General features: G+C 36.9%; 1 long non-coding RNA gene across 1 annotated transcript; it reads left to right on the plus strand.

The window, feature by feature from the left end:
* Positions 1-211: 211 nt before the first annotated feature.
* Positions 212-22074, plus strand: LOC306803670. Its single transcript, XR_013774657.1, has 3 exons — positions 212-338; positions 5205-5318; positions 22041-22074. It is a non-coding gene; the product is annotated as an uncharacterized lncRNA (long non-coding RNA).
* Positions 22075-22672: the final 598 nt, after the last annotated feature.

Below are 22672 nucleotides of genomic sequence, written 5' to 3' on the forward strand. Positions count from 1 at the left end.
TAGCTGCTCCTCCCCTGGATCCCAGTTGGTTGTTACACCTTGGTCCCACCTCTGCTCCTCCCTTGTTCCTCAACCCACTGGCCCTCAGTTCTGCTGCTCCACCCTTTTCTATCCATTTATATATCAGGCCATCCTTTTTTCCAAGTTCTTTGTCCCTGGTTCCCTTCTGTGCAATGAAACCCCACAGAAAGACCACACAAAGAACTTCTCCTGTCATTATTTCACTGACTCTTTGGAAATCATCAAGCAGTGTGAGTGAGGTCTGGTGCACCCTGACCTTCCCTTCTCATGGAGGAGACACTCTGTGGAAGGTGGTGGTCTCAGCAGCTGCTGCTGTGGTAAATAAGTCAATTTTATCACACGTCAAGCATTTATCTTGCAGATAATGGTTCATTTTCCTATGAGCTTTCTGACTAATATGTATGCAAATACATAAAGAAAATGAAGTAAAGAACTTCAATGAAATAACATCCAATGAATTTGATCAAGGGAGAGTTTTGCCAGTGAGAGAGATTTTTCACTATAAAAGCAATGAATATTAATTTTAAAAAGCTTGTTTTCTCCAAAATATTTTCTACACCTTTAAGTATATATAAAATATAATAACTTAGAAAAACCTCATGGAGATTGATGAGAAATATATTAAGGATTTCAGGGACCCGATCCTCTAAATAATTATGCACCTAAATATCATTACGTTTTAAAAGATTGCAGTTGAAAAAATGAGTGTGTTAGGGTTAGACTAAAAACCTCTGTGTGATGCAAATGTGTAAAGGTCATGACACCTCATCGTAAAACCGTGACTTGTTTCAAGTTTGCTCTCCAGCTGATAAACCTGCCTGTGGAACATGAATGGAAATTAAGTCCCAAGTCAGATTATTATCTCTTCAAAGGAAATTTTAGTAGACTTGGTGCCAAGTCTATCAAGTGATAGAGATGAGCAGTCAGTTGCTGGCATGTACCACCCCATGTGTAAGACGTGCATGTTTTTCGAATGTACTTGCTGTTAACATGAGAAATGTCTGTTAATCCTTTAACTTATTAATAGCTTTTTGTTGACCTTTTACAGTGGGTGAAACACCATTGACAGCATGCTAAACACAATTTACAGTGTGTGCAGTTCTTACCATAACAGGAATTTTGGCAGCTGGAGTCCTATGATAACACTAGCCAGCAATACAGATAAGTGCTTGTTATGAGAAAACATCCTGAAAGACAATGTTGGAAGCACCCATAACTTTGGTTCTAGAAACACTGAATCAGAGAAAAAGCAAAGGCATGGAAGTGGAAGTACTTCAAGTTTATATATAAACCAGATAAATAGCTTTCCCTGAAGTCCATGGAAAGGAAGTGACTGAATAAGAAACATGCAAAAGATTTCTGGCATATCTGGGAATTGATTGACTGAAGGTCTCCAGAAGCTTCATTCAGTAGCTTCACTGTGAACCTTTATTCATTTCTTCCTCAGAGGGGTCCAGGGACAAAGAGCCACCCAGGCAGATAGAGCAGGGGTTTATATAGGGAGAGGAAGGGGCGGGGCAGAACATCAGAACCAATGGGATGAGGGCACAGGGGGGAACATGGGGAAGGGCCAATGGGATACATGGAATCAACTGCAACAATGCATTCTGGGGGAAGCTTTTTCCTCACCATGACCACAGGGGCTGTTGCTCAAGGGTTATCCCTCCAGGGGAGTGTGATATTTTTATCAACTGGTTTACCAACCTCCACAGACTCTGATTTTAAAGTGAGCTTTGGTAAGGGCAATAATTTACTGCATGCCTGTTCTCGGATTTCTGGCAGCATCACTGAAGCTCAGTTTATCCACCAGTCTTCTCAGTGTCTAGTTTTGGGCTCTATGAAGTTACACAGTGCTTCCAAAATAGATACAACATGGCAGTGATGGCTTCCCCCTAATTACTTCAAGCTGAACTTCTTATAATGTGTCCAATGGCAACTGCCTTATTTTCCAATACAACCAGGAAAAAAAAAAAACCCTTCCCACTGATTTCTCTATAAAATGATAGTTACTCATAAACATGCATTTACACTATATTTTTTCTTCCTAAAATTGTGCAAGCATTTAATGACTGCTATCTGTCATCTAGATGGGTGATGTATCTGCAAATGGATATATTTATTTTTTTCTTTTTTGGATTTCCTGTTGGAGAACATTTGCATTTGAAAGTCTTTTCTGGACCTTGCTCTGGAGATTACTGTGAGGAGGTCTGGATGGCAGAAGGTTTTGATAATTATGAATTTGTGCTGGTTTGAGGGCTGTATGATCTACGCTCTTTCCTGGAATTAATACTTTTCTGTGCTAGTTTTTTAGCTGACCTATGCAGTACAAATTTGAAAGAACTGGAGTATTCAGTAGTAGTCTTTTTCTCTTGAAGTCATAACCTTTTGAAATTAAGATTCTGTCAAGTTGTAAGGTGAATGTAGATGGGGAGTAGTGACTGGAGTGACCCCATTTAAGATAAGGGATAAAACTACATGTCATGGGTACAATACCCATGTTGCATATCTTAATTCAAATTCTTAATATTTATTTTTGATCCCAGCATGTTGATTACAGTGTATTTTCCTGCATATAAAAATTCTCAACACTATATGCCTGAGAAAATATTCAAAAAGATGGAGAAAACCAAATCCAGTTGATGTGTAGTAGAAACTGTTTAATTGTCCATCTTTGAAGAAATTGAAATAAAGAGAAGAAACTACTGAACAAACAGCATTGTTGTTTTACATATGTGTGCTTATTCTAAATATAGGCTAAGAAAAAATTATATGCCTACATTATGAGTTTGAAAACAAAATGTGGAATAAGTGTAAGGCAGAAAATCAATATGAGTGCATTTTTTATGAAGCTAGGTATTTTACCCAGTTTAAGCAGCAAGTTATCACTATCAGAAGGGGATGAAATGAAGCTTTACAAATAATCCTTCAGGTTATCATAGGAAGAGGATTCAATTCACTGAGCAGACATCTTTGCAATCCCAATTTTGTGTGCTCTGGTGTACAGAGGGGAAAAAAATTGAGAGGTTTTTGTCAGCCTTTCAGTGGTTTGTAGTAAGTCCAAATAAAATACCTGATGATAAGGAAAAATGAATATAGTGTTTACCAGTATGGACCTGAGATAGACTCAGCAATGACAGACTGGACAGATTGATGTCAACTCTGTGTAATGCCTTAGTAGCTGTTTTAAAGGACAGACAAGGCAATGTCTGAAATGTAAAGTTCAGCTGGGCTTTGCTAAACTGGAAAAAAAGAGATCTGATGAAATTTTTAAAATGTAAGCATAGTGATTACTAATAAAGTAGACTTTAAGATAAAGACATCTAAACTGCTTTGAAGTTTGTCAATTGAGTATGTGTGAGAGGAAGTCTGTATTTTATGTATTTCAAGGTGAGGATGATTTTCTTCCCAGTTTACTTGAAAATACGTATAATCAAACAAACAAACAAATCAAATGCAGCATCAGACAATTTAGCTGACATGGCAGATAGTTAAAAGAGAAATTGCAGAGGGCTACAGTGTGAGGGAATGCAAAGATAGATCCTGTCCCATGCTAAGAACCAAAAGCTCCAGAGCACATTTGCTGTGCTCTTTTACATTGTTTGCTCATGTCAGGAGTCACTTCAAATTTTATATTTTTACTTATTAGTCATATCATTGCTCATTATTTAGTTGTGTTAGGTATGAACTGTTATGTATAATGAAGTATGCATATTATAAATGCAAATTTCCAGTAAAATAGTTAACAGCATCTTAAAATGTACCTGTCTGTAGTCCAATTCACCAGGGTTAATATTTGCCAAATACTCCTCTGAGACTTAATTGCTTTTCTGCCTAACATAGCAACCTGCCCTTTTAAAAACTATCAGATGTTGGCTCTCTGGTCTCCTTTTCTGTGGCTTTAGAAGTTCCTTGCTGACCAGCTTTCAGGTGCAGTTAGTGCAGTAGTTTTTGTGGAAACTAGATGAGAATACTATAATATAACAGAACAATGATTCAGAAGTAAGGACAGGAATGAGTCTGGAAAATGTTGGTAGGTCAAATGTAATTCTTTCTTTGTCCATCTCTGCCAAATATTTGAGTCTGGAGTGTCTTATAAGATCTTAGAGTTAGCTGAAGGAGATGAGAATAATTGACATGAAATGAAAATTTTTTTCTTTGACCCAGCTGCTTTTGTGAAATTTTATCCTGGTTATTATTTGACATCAGCTTTTCCTTTATAGAGGGTAAGCTCCCCCAGTCACACAAAGCAAAGAGCCTCACTCTTCCCCCAAGTGCAGAATAAAATCACTGAGCCAGAAATGAACTCATTTTGAGTTTTAGTGCTTCAGCCCTGCAAGAGAACAAGGATATGTAGACACATATGCCACTGAGAGGAAAAAAAATTGACATTCAACAAGTTTAGGAGTCTCCTTTTGAGACTCACAATGTTGGCTGATTCTTGTTTCCCAGACAGATAATTAGTTTTATTATGGGAACAGTATCATTCTATTCAAGAAATAAAAGTTGGAAATTACCTTTATTTGCTTAACTAAAGAAATAACTGTGACTATTCTTTTCCCTTTCTTTAGATGTGTGGCCAACTCTTGCTGTCTGAGCTCTTGGTGTGCTGCATTGTTTGTTGGCATTGCTTTGACTCCAACCCTTGTTTACAAACACATTTGAATTAGTTTCTAGTGGAAGTTACTATAAAATAATCCTACTTTCCATTGAAAAGAGCTACCCTTAATTTATTTGTAATTCAGTACTTTGGCATTCATTATTTTTATATTATTTACAAATGTGTATCAAGAACTGGATGAATCCTGTTATACTTTTGTATAAAATTCTAGGAATTATCACTGAAAGAAATATTTCAAGTTTCCAGTCTTCTAGACTGGTCTCAAGATAGGCTTGTGTTGGTTTGATTTCATATTTGTATGTTTAATACATGTGTTTGCACCTTATATATTTTGACCACTTTGCTAAAAATTTAAAAATCTAATTCTTACAATCAACTTTAAGTTTGGTGCTGTTATTTAAACATTGGCATTGACAGTGGTGTCTAGACACTAATCACAATCATTAATTGTAAATTATTCAGCTTAGTAAATGGGAAAGTGATGATTTCCTACACTTAGTTCATTATGCCACAAGTGAAAGTCACAAATACTTTTTTTTTTTCCTTGGTTTTTCCCATGTCTCAGGTGGCAGAGGAGACCCAAAAGTAAGAGTCCAATTTTCTTGCTTTGCTGAGGAGATCTGTGAGAGGAGGCTTGACATTACATGTCACCACCTGGCATGTCTCTGGAGTGCAAGAGGTAAAAGTTTCTATATTGGGATTTTTACAACTAATTTATTCTTTATATCTTAAATATCATTGACAGTTGTTGGCAATTTTGGCTTTAGGAAATAGGTAGCATATTGCCATGCAAAGCATTCAAGAGCCTGCATTTTGCTGTGCTACTCTACATGTAATTTGTTTTATTGTTGTTTGTACTGTATCTTTTAGCATAGATTTGGAAAACATTTTCAAGTAAATACGGTGTTTATAGAGACAACAATGGTTAAGTTAATGAGGTAAAATATTAATACCTTGAACATTTTCACATCTCTTTACTTTGTGGAAAATATATAGAAAATTTGCATCTTTGTAACACCCATGATATGCAAGCCTTTACTTTTTTGTTTTTTTAATTTATTAATGGTAATAGTGTGAATTTGGAGGTGGTTCACTTTTCTTACATGGAAGTTATTTGGGATAAAATGGATTAAATGAAAAAAATGGACCTGCCAAGTGCCAGATGCAGAAGAGTGACCTTTAGAAATTAAGAAATGTCCCTTAGTTTAAACTGTTAATGATGTACATACATGTTTTGGGTATTACAAGTTTTTGTGTTTTTAGTGAGATATTGGAACAACTTGTGGCTAAACCAGTCAACGCAACAGACTACAATCTTTTTATTTTTCTGCTTTTAAAAGCAGAGCATACACCAATATATCAGTGTTTAAATATCTGCACAGAAAAGAGTATCTTTCAGATTTTTTGTTCTTTATAAATAATCCTCATTGAAAGCTTTAACAATGGACATATGTGTGGTTGGTTGGATTACATGGTGAAACATTGCCAGTAAAGCATAAACCATGCTTGAGATTACACAAAAAAAATAAATTCAAGTTTTCTTCTCAAACCATACATGAAATTATTTCACCAAAAAATAAAAAATTCCAAAAATTTCACAGTTGATCTTTATTTTTTGTCATCCACACCTCCAGGCTCTTCAGGCATCTGGGTGTATTTGTGTGTGGATTTCTGTGTATAAATGAGGAAGACCTGGCTCTCTAAAAGAGGTAGAAACCATACAAAGGGAGCAGGACTGCTTGTGAAGATGTGTAGACCTGTGAGGAATGAGATGAAAATAGAAAAGAGTTGATTGAATGCTAGAAAATACACAAAAGTTTTTAAGTGTGGAATTTGGAGAACATGGGAACTTTTGGTTCAAGACATTTAGGATTCAACGGGCCCAAAGATTAGAAAATGGTTTTCAGAAAATAGTTCAGCTGTGGAGAAGCAGCAGAGATTTTGAATTTATGTAGTTCAATGCTGTGTTTCTGGCACTTTTCAGTTTTCTGGAGCAGAATTGTTGGGGCTGCATGGGGCTGAGTCTGTTGGGTGGAGGCACAGTGGTCAATGCCTGAGGCAAAGCTCATTTTATTCCTTCCCATTGCTCTTTTGGCAATTATTGCTTTTGGATTATAAATGGCCCAAGATCATCCCAAATTTTCTAAAAACTTTCACTGTTAATGTGACCTATACAGGGCAGGGCTTGATGGGGAATGTGAGATTTATTCTAGGAACATCAGCTTTTGTATGTTAATATTGTATATAGAGGCAGGATGGATTTTGTAGCCATCTACCATCCCATAAATGGTTTCACTGAAGCCCTGAAGTGACTCACAGAGGAGTGTCAGCATACATGTTGCATATTTTTACTATTAAAAACACAGTTTAAAATGTGGCATTTTATGTTCTTGAACAAAATCTGGGACACTCCTGGTTCATTGAAGTAGTCTTTAATCAAGATTGATTTGGATTCAAACTTGCATCTCTATCCAAGTTGTTGATTAAAATATATCTGATATTTCTCATTTCTATACCAGATGGAGTTAAAGTGAGTTCTCCACTCAGCCTCTGTATATTTCTGTGCACAAAACAGAAAAATATGAGCTCCCTCTTGTGGTCCAAAAAACCTCCTCCTTTCCCAAACTGAACCAAGAGGACCCTTAACAAAGCAGTTAAAATATTTGAAGTTTATTGGGTAATTCCTGGACTTCATTAAAGGATAAATCTCTGATGTAACAGTATTATTGAGAAATTTAAAACATGGCACAATAAAATAAAATAAAAAAAGATAGGGTAAGAGTCATTCTAACAAGGAATTAAAAGCTTCTCTAAATATATCATCTTTAAAATGCTGAATAATAATGCAGGTAGACAGTTCCTAGTCTAATAGATCATATTTTTTAGCCATTAGAAATAAGAAGCATGTTCTCAATAAGACATAAAGTATAATTTTACAACTTCTGGGATGACAGACATTGCAAAATATGATACCCATTGCAGGCACTTAAGGACTGAAAATTCTGAGAAAATTGTGTAGAAAAAAATATTTTCACAAAAAAAAAAAAAAAAAAAAAAAAAAAAAAAAAAAAAAAAATTCAAGAACCAACAGCTCCATCAGTAGTACAATTTAACTGGTTTGCAGCCCAAAAGTCTGCTTATCCTTGTGCATCAACATTTCTTGTGTTCCTGGTGGTGAATCAGATTGGAAACAGTTTAAAGGCACTTAAATTGTGGCTTCTTTAGTCTGTAATTGATACTTTTTTTAAAGGGTGTTAATTCCGTATGGTTCTTGCTGTAAGTTTCCAAAAGAGTAGCAAACCAGAAACTTAGACTTGATTTCAAAGGACACACACAGATATAGACTCCTGTGTCAATTAGATACTTTGCTTTCTTATCTCTGATTTTAATTTTTCAGCAACTAAGTTGTTTATTTTTAGAAAAATCTTTGTCAAATGGGAGACTAATGGAGAGTGAGATTCTGTTTTGATTGCTGCAGGGATTATTCACACCCAATGGTTGTTAGAATTACATCTCAAATGGTTTCTTTTGGATAATCCTTCTAACTATTTTAGATTACAATGAGAAATTCTGAACCTTTGCCTCATATGATCAAGTGTTGCAAGGGATCTCTCCTGGAGAATTTGAGAGACAACAAGGATTGTCCCTATCTGTGTGATGGCTTTAGTTTACCTGGGAAGCATTCCAGGAAAAACAAGGTCAGAAGTTATTCCCTGGAAGGAATTACAGACACAGTGTATCTCCTGAACGAGAGATGGATGGGGATTGTTCATTATCTTTCACCAAATGTCATTTCTCTGACACAAGATAAAAGCTGCACAAGAGTCAGAGTCCTTAGAGAGCACTGAGGAATAATCTCAGTGGAAGGAGGGAAGTGGAAGATTTTATTGAGGAAGTGTAATTTATGCCCTTTTATAATTAGGTGGAAAGCATGGTGGTACAATACTATTTTTTCTAGACTAGCTTTGCTGGCACATGAGCATGGATTTGGTTGTATTCAGGAAAAATTCAAGCTGTACTTACAAATATTATCTGCTGAGGTTCTTTTGGTGGGAAGACTTTAAACAACAGTGTCTGTGTGGAAATTAAATGAGCAGTAGTGAGTACTTCTATTAAAAAAAGAAGAAAACATGGGAGCATCTACTCCTGGAGACAAACCTATTTACCATCTGAGAACTAGTGTTGTAGAGAGAGAAGATGGAGACAAATAAACATCTTTGCTTTCTAGAGTACAAATAACTTGTCAAGCTGTCAAGGAAAGTGTTTTTACCATTTATCAGATTGTTCTATTCTTTGAAATGCTTTAACATTCTGTCAATCACATTTGAACCCACTTGTGTGGTTTTCAAACATTCTCTAGCCTGACTGCAAGAGAAGAGCTTTAACAAATGGTGGTTTCCTTTGAAGTGTAGCTTACTTTAAGAGACTCTTTCCCATCCACATATGATTACAAATTTTAAAGAAATATAGGATGATGAAAGTTTAGCTGGAGAAATCCACCGATAAACATACTGATTTTATTACTTTCTAATTACAAAACTACAATGTTTTTGCTTTCCTGGAATAGCAGTTCTGCCATCCTGCAGTTGCTGTGTTAATTCACCCTCCCTTCCCCTGCTTCTCCATTTGCTCACAGGCTCTCTCTCTTACGCACTTGGGTTCATTTGGTTGTTTTTTGTCTTTCTTTTCTTGCTCTTACTTCCTTAACTACCACACCATATGAAGCCAGGGAAAACCTCACCAGCTCATAGCGTTGCTTAGCAATGTCATGCATCTCTTGCTGTCTGTTGTGAAGCCATGGCATCCTGGTCTTTCAACATAGATTGCTATATCACTGCTCTGCCACAGGTTCCATTTTCCCCCTGAGATTTCTGATAAGAGATGATGTGTCTAGACAGCCTACATAAGAGATTACCTTCTATCCATTAGAATATAATTAGATCAAGCCATACCAAAGCTCACCAAGATTTTGTGTTTAAAAGGTCAACAGCTTTTATTCCATATCTCAAAGATAAGCACCTTACATAGGGCTTAATATGTAGAGTGCTGTGCCTGAAAGAAAAGGAGCTTCAAAAGATTTCCACTTCTATTATATCATTCAAAATAGAAATTTGATACTGTAATACGTCCATTTTATCTTCTGTGATTCATGGAGCTGGAGATAAAAATAGGTCAGCTATGCCCCTACTGGTTCAGGATTATTCCCTGAAATATATTTTCTATTTCTAAGTCCAGAGTAGATTTAACTATCTCCAGTGAGGATTTACATTTATTAAACTGGAGGGCTATTCTTTGGTGGTCTTAATATATTATCATTTATTATTTGTATCGTGGCAGCAATTGGAGACATCAACTGAAATTAGAATCCCACTGTGCAAGGTATTCTATGAACACACTGAACAAAGTGATTTTTCCACTGTGGGGGGGTTTACAGTCTAAGCAGATAAACAAAGACTGAGAAAGTGGCCATAGCAATATCCCCATTTTAGTGAAGCACAGAGAAGCAAAGAGAGGTGAGCTTCTCCCTTGCTTGCTGATAATATAAATCACAGACCTGATAAGGGACTTCAGCTCTGTGCATTCCAGCCTTGTGCATTACCTAGAAATAGATTTTTGCATTAGAGTAAAATACCCCTCAAAGTTTTGGTCACTAGATTTTTTATTGTTTTTCTTCTCTAATCTCTTGCCTCTTTTGGGATTTAGCAGGTTCATTAAATTACTTTGGGTTGTATAATTTTTGATGTTAAATTGTCCTGCTTGTTAACAATACCACTCAAATATCAGAAGAAACTTAGCACTTAACCCATGTTTATAGAACTTCCTCCATTGTTCACCAAATGATTTGTTGACATTTAAATTTTTTTCACTTTTTTCTGCCAGCTCCAAACTCTGCTCTGAGTTCACTGTATCTTTTTTTAATCTTTATAATTCAAAATTCCCAGCACTGATTGCAGTATAACTAAAATATTTTGTCAAAATTCTTCAAAAAAAAAAAAAAAAAAAGAAGATGCCTTATTTTTTTTCCATGTAATCATTGCCTGGCATATTCTATAATCAGGGATATTTCTCTGCTTTGCAAAGATCATTATGGGCAATCTTAGTGGGAGCAATACAGAATGGTTTTAAACAACTTAGTGTTATAAAGGTAGTATTTCAAATTTGCAGACTCTTGAAAAAAGAAAAACTAACAGGGATAATAACACTCAATTCAAAATATATCCAACATCCAGGAAGAAAATTTACAAGGCAAGCTCACAAACATTTCATTTAGGCCAATGAAGTTGAGAGCACTGCTTCAGCACTTGTTTTTCACTCCTGTTTATCTGGTGTGTTTTGTTTATTAGGCTTTTCTAGCAGGATGATAATGTAATTTGGGTGATCTGCATCACTGCTTGGCTGACAGTGGCTTTTGAGACACACCTAAAATGTTCCTCCTTTAACACTTCAAGAACACCATTTCAATAACAAAAATACAGTGCTATGCTTGCTCTTTCTGGAAGAGAGATCCTAGAAAATCCTGCTCTGGAAGTAACCCACAAGCATCACTGAAGTTCAGCTGCATGTCCTTTTGGAAAACAGGTTTCCAATTAACTTTAACGGTAACAAAGGAAACTAACAAAATATAGAATTAATAATCCCTTCCTAACCCTGTTATATGTGTTTTTCACAAGTTGTTCTTTTTTTGCTCCTCAGTTGCTGAAAATATTTCCAGCAACCTCTCCTTTAGTATAGCATTTGTTGGGGGGCAGCAATGCTGCAAAAGGGAATATTTTCATTTACAATTAATATTTTTCTCTTCTTGGTTTGGACTGTTGCATCTACACTGTCTCAGCCAACCAATGCATTTTGTGATTTAACATTGAGACAGCAGAGGAGAAAATGGCAGCAGAATTCAATATGTTAGCAGTAGAAAGAATGATAACAGCTCACTATTTGGGGGAAAAATAGAAGCCAGTGTCTTCAGGCTCAGACATCTGTTTCATACAATTTTGCCAAGAAATGCCATAACTGTGAGCTCTAGTATCACTAATTGCCATAATATAGCTAGTATTGTAGTGAAGGTTTTAGAAGATTAAAGAAAGTACATGTTATATGTATATTTTCTTTTCTTTTTCATAAAGCTACTTCCTCTGCTAATTTCCATCATTCTTCTTCATAATTGCAGCTAATAACTTATTTATTAATTTGGTTTTTTCTCATGATGACACTTCAAGGATGGGCTATCTGCATCTCCTCACTCCATAATGAGCTACAGGGAAGGGCAACTAGCAGTTCCAGGCCTGCTCACCAGCCACTGATGCAAACTTTTGTCCTCCAGCACACTTGTCTGTGGATCAGTCATCTTCATCCAGGACCACAGAGCCCTCCAGCCAGCAATAAATCTGTAACTAACACAAGTCTTGTACCAACTGTGCAAATTAGGCAAGGAGGTGATTGCTTTTGTTGTGTTTCATTTCCTTATTCTCTTTACTCTGCCTGCAGTAGAGGATTTACAATTTAGGATGGTCTGAGAGTGGCAGCTGTGTGCAGCTCAGCCACCAAACAGGAAAAAAGGGCAGAGCTAAAAATGAACATAAAATACACATTATGTGTATGGGTTGGCTTTTATCCTTAAGAGTGCCTTGTTTTCCTGCTCTTCTCTTTGCTGAATAGTGCTTCAGATGCAGAAAAGCTACAATTGAGTCTGCTGTACCAAGACTCACTCTGGTCACATTGCATTCTGTGTCTTCCATCCTGTGTGTGTATTTATAATCTGCTTAGTTCAGTCATTCCATGTCTATCCTGTGTTGCCCCCAATAATTCTGCCTGCTTCAGATTTTAAGAGTTAGTTAGAAGCTCAGTGTTAACTGACTTCTATTCTTTTTATGTTCCTAAGCACATTGCTGGTACATAAAGGTCATGAAGAAGAAACCAAACTGAATCTGCTTTGAGGTCTTGAAGTGTTGACTTGCCTGTGTTATTAAAAATAATGTAAAATGTTTTAGGCTTTTTTTTTTTTTTCAATCTTGTGTTTTATAGCCTATTTCTTTTAAATTCTAATGTGAAAAAATTATCTAATCACAACAGTTATTTTCAGAAGGCAGCAAATACTGCAACAGCCAAACCCAAACTGACAATCATACTGGGCTGGTTTTTTTTCCCTATAATAAACTGTCATTCCTTATTAGTTATTTACTATTTTCAAATATAGTGAGGTTCTTACATTGCTATTTTACCTTACATAGGATACAGGAAATTACAAATATTGTAACATGAATTGAAATCAGAAGACAGGGATGTATGTGTATTTTTTGCAATAGGATTTCAAAATCTGCATGATCTGTCCTACCTTTATCAAAAGTGAAACCACATAAAAGTGTTAATTTCAGCATCAGCATTAGAAAAGCACCCTGCTTACTCAAGGACATATTTTGATTCTCATAAAACCCAGCCCATGAACTTTAATCTGATTGTGAAGGTTTACTAGCCTAACTTCCTGTGCAGACACACTCAGGATTCCAGCTTGGTGTTACAGCTGATCTAATAAATCACCATGCTGTTGCAGAATGGTGACTGGCTTCAGCTGGATGCTGCTTGATCAGCTATAAAAAAAGCAAATAGGCAGCTATGGCATGAGCAGAATACCCTTCCATGGCCACAGTGAGATTGAGATTAGTTGAGTTGTATCTTTGAACTTTCTTCATATTCTAACATGGAAGTGCTCTTTTCATTTTGGTTTTGTTATTCAAAAATCTTCCTGTGTGGTACAGGGAAAAAAAATTATTGTTTGTACCTGATTTTATGCCTCTGCTGTAAAGAATGGCAATTTTTCCTTATGTGGTTAAGCCCTACTATTACCAATGTGCTGCAAGAGAACTAAAGAATTTCTGCCAAATTCTGGCAGATGTAGAAAGTTTCTGTCCACCAAAATGGGAGAGAAAGAATGAGCCAAAAATTAGGGATTTGGAAGAACCTGACTCAGTGTTGGCTGTATAGACCATATACATATACATATACATATATTGTATATAACAATACAGGCTATCCTACAGATTTTATGGGTTCTTCTGGAATAATATACTGGGTTTTTCTGTATCCTTTATCATTGACGGTTTTGTAAAACATTGTGTAACAAGAGCCTCAGCAGGTTAGATGATAATAATTAAACAAAACAAGAAAGTTGTGGTTTTTTGGATTTTTTTTTTAGAATTGATATAAAGATAGCTTGACCATTATATATTTAAATATGAGTCATTATAAGGCATATGTGTATATCCTTGTCCTTGCCTATAGATAGTTGTGATGTGCGAAACATACTGGGAAAAGAAAGCATAGGCTATGATAGCTGTAATAATAGAGTTGAAAGAAAGAAATTAAATAAGGAGACAGTACCTATTTTTTTTTTCCAGAAGAATTGAAAACTATAGTTCATTTTGTATATGATAGTTCTGGTGGAATTGATATCTTAGAATTTAGGCTATAAATCATTAGGCAGACTTTTCCTTTTTTTCACTAATGTAATTATGTTGCATTTGAACATCTTATTACATGAAGACATGCAACTGAGTGGGATTCATCAAGAGTCTTTGCAGTTAGCTCACATAAAGAAGTTCTTTTTCCTTGGCCTATCATCAGGCCTGAGTATAGTGTCAGACATCTGATTAACACAGAAAATCATAGGCTTGCTGAATCATTTGATATTTCTTGGAGAATAAAGGGGACTATAAAATAGAGCATGAATAATTCATGTACAGGACTATCCAAAGTCATTTTCTGATGATGTGATTTCTCCCTCTTTTCAGAACTGAACTTTGCTTTTAAAAGCCAATGTGATAAAAGTGTGTTTCTCTAGTGTGGAGAGACATCTTCCTTTTCAAATATTTATCTTATAAAGTAGAAGTGTCACAAATGTTGAAAATAGGAAGAAGAAAGACAAAAATATATTGGAATTTCTTTACCAGAGAGAACTGTAGGGTGTGAAAATAAACTGACTTGTTATTTCAGGAGATTTAGTCATGACAGTAGAAAACTATACTTTCAGTGGAGGGTACAACTAATTTTTAAGAGCATCACCCTGTCACAAAATGTAAACTGAGAACTTGGCACGGTATTTTTCTTCTGCAGAGTGCTTTGTAGGAGATGAAAAATAGAATCCTCCCCAGTCTGCTTCATTGCCACATTTAATAGGCTTGTGCTGGGGTGCTAAGAAATACAATCTGGAAAATTTTTCTCTAGTGGTTTAACATGTTAAAGTCTTGAGTGTTTTTTCTGCTGACCAGCTCACCTCTAGGTTATAATTTCCATTTCAGTATTAGCAAACAAAAAGCAGATAAGTCTATTACTGTGCTTGCCCTTCCTGTTTTCCAGGCTCTGCCTCATTTTTGAGTCTCTGTAGCATCATTCCAGCACTTTTTATGTTATAATTCACTGGACCTGCTTCCTGAAACACAAGATCTTGGCAAACAATGGGAACTTGTCTCAGGAGAAAAATCATGATCTTGTTTTGTGTAACCAAGCATGAGGGAATAATCTTTTGTGATGTATTAGCTGAGTGATCAGGGAATACCAGACCATGCTGGGTAAGTCTGCTCTTGGTTAAGGGAGCTGTAAGTGGAAAAAAGTGCCATCTTAATTGAGCATTGCAACCTGATGAAAAATCAGTAGCTGGATAAAAGCAATAGAAGGAGAATAAGGAAGATGTGGAGAAGGCAATATAGGGACAGCTGCACATGAGGTTATGAGGAAAATGATGTGTAAAAGCCCTGTGAAATGCACCTGTGATGTGTATGGGCTGAAGTCAGATTAATAGTTTATTGTGTTCATGGAAGACATGGGATTTGAGTCCTTCATTTTTATCACCTTTAAAAAAAATAATCTTCTATTGCTTTTTACTCTGCACATAAATACCATACTACATTCATGAGTAGATTCTAATTATACTCGTTACAGTCCCCTGGTACTGTTCACTTATCTTAGTGTAAATACATTTTTTTCAGTACAGGTTATTTCCACATGGAAAAAACACATTGTGGTCAGTTAAAGCAATGCAATAATATCTGCATTGGGCCTGTAGTATTTGGTGCCTGTCTCATTTGAGGATTTATTAACTTAACCTAATAGTTACAATGAAAAGATGTCTAACTCACGGAATCCAGTTAAAAACCCAACAAGTTGAATGAGTGGTAATAGTAACTTGGAAGGGCGTTCAGCTGAAGGCATTGTGCTGGCAGTGCCTGAAGCATTTCCTTCAGCAGGGATGGGATGGAAAGCATGTGAGAGAGCAGGGCAGCACACTATAAAGTGAATTAGAAACACAATGGTTAGACTGACTCGTGGTACTCCTCAATTTCTGGCAGAAACAAAAAATTTCTATAGTAACTGTCCTGAAGCTGGATTCTCAGGTGACACTTGGGAGCTTTATGTGCATATCTAATCTTGTATTATTAGTTAAAATCCTCTGGAAATAGTTGGAAACCATAAAACAGTTTTTACTGCAGTCAAGGGAATTTTTAACCCTGTGGGGAAAACAGGACAAAACAGAACTGATTTTGGGAGGGGGGAGTGCAGAGGAGGGAGAAACGGGAGAGCAGAAGGTAAACTAGTTTTTGTTGTTTGGTTTGGTTTTTCTTTTTTTTCTCTTTTTTTAATTTTTATTTTTCTTTAGTTTCTTTTGTTGTTGGTTTCTTTGTTGGGTTGTGTTGCTTGGTTTTTTTTTTTTGTAATTGGATGCATTGATAACAAGCTCAGAGGCTGCTTGGGAGTGACCTCAGCCCTGTTCACTGGACCAGGGGAACGCAGACGGGAAGCTGGAGCTTGCTTTTAGTCAGTGATCTGTGGATAACCCTCAGTCCCTCAATGACGTGGGAGAAGGCTCAGAGGGAGACAGTGAGTCAGAGAGAAGGAGGCACAGAGATTGCTGGAGCAGCCATCAGCACGTCACTGGTAATCCCAGCGACACCTTGCACATCCCTGGCATTTGTCTCCATGCACTCCGCTGAAGGCTGGCACTATGTTTTATTTAAGGCTTTCTCACTGCCTTCTGGAGATGTGTGTGTTGCTGTAGCCTGGCTGATTGGTTGCCTGTTATGTTTACTAACACTCTGAGATCCTGCAGGAGAGGGGGGGATCTGTGGAATTTCTGCCGTGGCTCAATACCTCTGGATTGAACCTGCTTCTTGTGTTAGACACAAGGGCATCCAAATAAACAGGCAGTGAAGAGCAGATCTTTTATAGCACGTTTAAATTGCCAGACTGCAGAAGGAAAAATCATCTTGATGTAGTATTACCCAAGCTAAGCTTGTCATCTAGTAAGGATCTTGTGATATATGTGTGTATACTGGTGAGGAATGTTAATCTTGTGTTTTGCATCTCTGTTAGGCATTTGCAGTTCCCCCAAATAGCTGCCTAGAAGATGGGCAAAGGAAAGAGCCAAAAGCTTTTTCAGAGGAATAAAGGCAGAGAACCTTTTGAGATAATGCTTCTTCCTCATTTAAAAAAAAAAAAAAAATTTTTTTGGGGTGAGGGTTTGGGGAAATCACATCCTAGCAAGAAGAGTTGGTAGTGAGCAGATTGAAGTGGCTGTTTCAAGGGGCAAAGTTTGTAATGTGGTTCCTCACAGTTTGTGCTGGTCAGAATTGTGGCTTGTACAGTCTGTTCCTCTCCCCAACCTGCTGTCTCTGACCAGAGCTTCAGACTCTTTGTCTCAGCTTTCCACTTTGTCACCACTTCAGTGGCTGACCCTGGGCAAAGACTGTCCTTAATGACTCAGTTTCTTTTTTTGTCAAATGCCATGTTAGTAATCACAGCAATAACATGACTGGTATCCACCTGTATCATAAAAGGTTTTTGCAGAAACTTTTGGACATCCATCTGCAGTGTCTAGTTTTCTCTTGGGAAATAAAAAAGAAAGAGAGAGAATACCCACAGCATTTCAGCCAAATGCTTCAGTTGTGGGCATTTCTGATTTTTATGTAGTGTCTCCAAGGAGATCACTTGGCTGCTAAATTTTCTTTGGATTACAATTCCCATAATCCATGGCAGGTGAGCATTCTGCGCTGTGTAAGAGTGGCTGTGCTGCCTAAGAGGAGAAAACATCAGAGCTGGAAAGCATAAGGCACTGTAGTAACATTAGCAGATAAAATATTCAAATTTATGCAACAGAAATCTGAGGTTTTAGTAGGAAGATATTTCATTTTCCTGTCACTCTACTTTCTGCAAAGAACATAACTATAACTATGATACTTTCTCTGGGAGAAACAACTGAGCATTTCCTTCTCAAAGGGAGCCAATACCAGAATTTCTGCTAATAAAAGCTACAGAAGTTTAGGGAAAGTGTAAGAGCCTTCATAAAGGAAAAAGCAGGTCTCATCTTTCCCTAAGGGACTATTCTGACTGTCATGTATCAACTAATGTGTTTCCTTTCCACATCTTTATAGGAACACTTGTAGCAGCAATACACTACCAAAAGATTCCTCTGTGCTGAACAACAGAAAAGCTTTAGTAATAACATTGATATACAAAATTAGTACAAAATTGCTCACAATATTAAGGAAGCACCTCTTCCTGTAAGTTTGTAGCACTTCTGCATGACACACATTTTTTCCCTCTTATACCTGAAATAGATTTTAAAAGCCTTTTTCTTTTCCATTCGCTTTTTATGAGTCAAAATTACTAATTTAATGTGTATGAAGAACTTGGATTATCCAGTGTGTGCTAAACATAGCTACTGAACATTTGCCACATGTCAGAACTTTGCAAATGTTGTTTGTGGAATTATTTATATTGACTACATTGGAAGCATGGGTGATTCGCAGTGATTACCACAGTAGTTTGTGAAGACTTACAGATGGAACTCCCACTGTCCTTTATGGACAAAACTTCTCTATATGTATAATCTCAAGTTTGGCATTCAGTGCATCTTTTAAAGCATGGCAACTGGGAAATGCTAAAGTGGCCATGATGTGGAAATCAGAACATCAGGAATAAAGGAGAAATGAATATTTGGAGTCAATAGGTACCCACAGGCTTCCATTAATTCTGACTTCTGAGTGTGATGCTTTTTGTTTCTTGCAAAGCAAAGTGAGGATTTCGGATCTCTCCCTGAGCTAGGGGAATTAATTAATGTTAGCAGTGTCTGTTGGTGAAACTCAAGGATTGTGCATGTTCTTATGGCAGTCTGGTACAGGGTGTTCTGCAGTGCTGTAATAGATGACCTTCAGGAAAGGATCACTGTGGAGTCCAATCAGCATTTCTGGAAATTTGCTTTGATTCTTTCTAAGCAGTGGGGATGTTCTGGGGTGTATGAAAATTTTGTGGTACAAAGAGGAAGCTCAGAATGCCATAAACAGAAAATTATCTGGTTTACAATGTGGTAAAACTCAATCTCCCCTGTAACAGAATGGCGTCCTTGGTTTTGTCCTTGCCTATAATTTATGAAACCTACTTTGTCTGCTTTCCACAATTATAGCCAGTAGAATATGCCAATTTGTTTAAATTATAACAAACACTTTGCTAAAAACTGAGCAAACTTTTTTTCTTTTGGCCTAAAATTAACAAAGCATCATCATTGCTATTCACATTGCAATAATACTTTTGTTTGGAGAAAATACTTCTTTTAATTTTTAAGAGAGGTTCTTCATTCTTTGATGTAGAAATAGAGTTAAAACAAATGTCCATGTTAACTAAATCCTGCCTCTCTCCTATTGAGGATAATGCAACTGAATATCAATTGCACCTAATTAATTAGTTCAACTTTACAGCAGTTTGCAAATAATCCCCATGAGTTTTGTTGCTGCCTACTTGCTTGTCTGTGCTTATTATTATGTTCACAGAAAGCATAAACACAATTAAAATGCTTTCCTAGACTTTTTTTGCCTCCTATGTCGGCATGTGCACTTTGTTTTCATGTCACTTCATACAGAATTGTGAGTCATGCTCAGATCTTCAGAAAATACCTTGTTATTCTCTGGTCTGGTATCCTGCAGGCCTGTACTTGGACCCCTAGAAATGGCAGCTAATTAGCTGAGCTCTAAGGAGAAGCAGGAAAAAACATTAAATTAAGGACCTCAATGGATTTTTTTTTTTTTTCTTAACTGGAGATAGTGATGGCATTTGTTTGACTTCAAAAAAATAATTTTTAGCTTTCTTAGTAATTCCTGATACCTGGAAACTTGACACCTAGAAATTCCAATGAAACAAACACTTGAATTGAGGTGCTCTGGTTGTTGGGTTTGTTGAGTAATATGGTAATACTAATTTTTCATACATATATTGTATATGTAAGTATATATATATGCACACACTAAAACTAATTGATGTTTTAAAAATAGCTGTCTAATGTTATTCTTTTACCATTAAGGAATGGCAAACTCTTAAAATTGAAGGAATGCCCTAGATATATTAAGCCTTAATTCAAGATACTAAAGGCAAGCTAGAGATTTAGGCAATAAGGCTGGCTATGAAAAGAAATTGCTATGCATAACGTGGCAAAATAAAAAGTATGGAGCAAAAAGGTTATGATATTTGTTAACATGCACTTGAAAAGGCCAAATACCAAGATAGGGGATTTCTCACTTTAGAATGGTTGGGTGAAATTAAGCAAGAAAGCAGCTTGAATCATTAAATAGCCTTTGCACTGAGGTGAAATACTAAACAACTGAAAGGAAGGAAAGCAAGACGAAATGGGAAATTTCCCTCACGTGGGAATCATTCAGTGGTGGATTTGGAATGTACCTGCAGTGCACTAGGGATGGATAGATAGCATAGCAACACTGGGAATTCCTCACCATGATTGCATTAGGCACTGATACAGAACATAGAGAACACAAATAATCAAGAGTAGGACACAGTCACTGGGGCAAATTTACCTCTGTGTAGTAAAACATAATTGCATTGACTTTTGTAGTAAGATTTAATTGATGCTTCAGAATTACCAAGATGTAATTATGGTGCTAGAAACTTTTTTTTTTTTTTTGCCTATCTAAATGTGGCCAGGTTTGCTTTTTTCCTTTTGTTTGTTTGGTTGGTTTTGACTTGGTGGCATTTTCTTTTTCAGACTAGCTGAGTTGCAGACACGCACGTATATTCAAATTTAGCACATAATACAGTGTAAAAACCCCGGAGCATCAGAGGGAGTCTAAAACACATTGTAACTCCTGCAAAATAGAGGTTGTCTTTGCTTTGCAGAAGGGTTTTATCTTGCTCACAAGTATATATAGCTGAGAGTGTGTGGAAAGCAGCCAGCACAGGATTGCTTGGCTGAGTGGGAGGTGATGCAGGACTGTGCTATTAGTGAGCAGGAGGTGGGAGGTGACTGGGGCTGATGGGCAGCTGGGGTGCAGGATTCACATTCGTGTTTACAGGTATATTTAGATGGGATATAAATGCACAAATGTTAAACGGGTGCCTGGAGTGGGGATGGAGTGATGTAATAACTCAGAGTGAGGCAGCATAGTAGAGTGGAGTGGACTGGGCATGCAAAGCCACAGTTCTGACCTTGGTATCTCCACAAATGCACCTTCTCAGGTGTTCTGTATTCTGTGTATTCATGTATTCTGTGCTAGATAGGGGATGTGGATTATATTTCATCTGTATTGTAAAGTTTGTAGCTTCATGTGGCATGATTAAGGAAAAAATGATGACATCTGTAGTGGTGAGAGATGTAGAAATATGGGGAATAGCAGTGGAGTAAAAAACCTTCTATATAAGAATTTCATACAATTTGCCTCATCTTAACTTTTTTCCCTGTTCTCTTGGTCATGTTGATGCTCCACTTATTAATTTCTGCTATTGGGTGCACTCATACAATCTTCAGAGACTTTCTCACTTACTGTTTGTTAATTAAGTCAAACCTAAGATTATTTTAATCATAATATTATTTTTTTTCTTTTTAGAGTATGTACAGATTTTCCTCCAAATTGACCTACACAAATATTGTCAATATCTCTCCAAATTATCTGTTAGTTATGGTGCAATTTTGATAGGCCAGATTGTTTCCTAATCCTGACAATGCACAGTAATTTATTTGAACAGCTAATTTTCCATTTCTGCCTAACTTCCCTAATACTTACACCCATCTTTTCTGTTTCTGTCCCTGCTACTGGATTCTCTCATTTATTCTGTATGTCTAGGCTGGATATGCCTAATTGTTTCTTCAGCATCCATCCAATATGACTGATGCAGTTTTCTTGTCCATCTCCATTCCTAGCTGCCCAGGAGAAACTCTGATATAATAATACTATAATAATACTATAATAATATATAACATATAATACTGATGTAATCTACCTGGCAGACTGATGGGTCTCACTAACTTTCCCTTGCCTCCATCTTCAGTTTGATAAACAAAGACCAGGATAAACATATGGGCTTCCCTAATTTTCCTGATATTAATAGTGGTAACTGAGAGTTTGGATTTTTTCAGGAGGACTCACCCTGCTCCATGTTTGGCTGAAAATGAGATGCCACTGGTAGGATTTAGGCCTGGGAGAGAGATGCAGTAAAATGTAAGTAGATCAAAGGACACAGAACTGCTGCAGGTGTGAGGGTAAAGTGAATCTGTGAAAGGCTGCAGGGAAGGCTGGGAACCTGTGCAGTGAAATTCATAATTCATACAATTTTGATCTGTGTTTGTGGCTTAGGAATGGTATTGAAGCACCCCAGACCTCAAGCCACTTGCTCATTTCTCCCAAACCCTCCCTCCACCCCTGTGGTGGGATGGAGAAGGGAATTGGAGGCACAGAAAGGTAAAGATCATAGTTTGAGATAAAAACAATTTACCAGAAACAGCAACAAAACAAGAAAATGATCAGTAAGAAAGCAGTAATAGCAGAGTTACAAGGGAGGTGAAGGATTCACCTCACACAACCCAGCACCCTGCAAAACCTGAAAGAACACTGATCCCACTGCTGGCAGGGTGGGAGGTGGCATTGTGTAGCCTCTGTCTGCTGCAAAAAGTAACTTTACTGTGGCCAGAACCAGGACAATTGTAGATTCTGACAATATGGTATACTAAAGGAAAACATTCATTTAAGCTCAGTTTAGGCTGTTGGACTA

This window comes from Erithacus rubecula (assembly GCF_903797595.1).
Source record: "Erithacus rubecula genome assembly, chromosome: 6".
NCBI lineage: Eukaryota > Metazoa > Chordata > Aves > Passeriformes > Muscicapidae > Erithacus > Erithacus rubecula.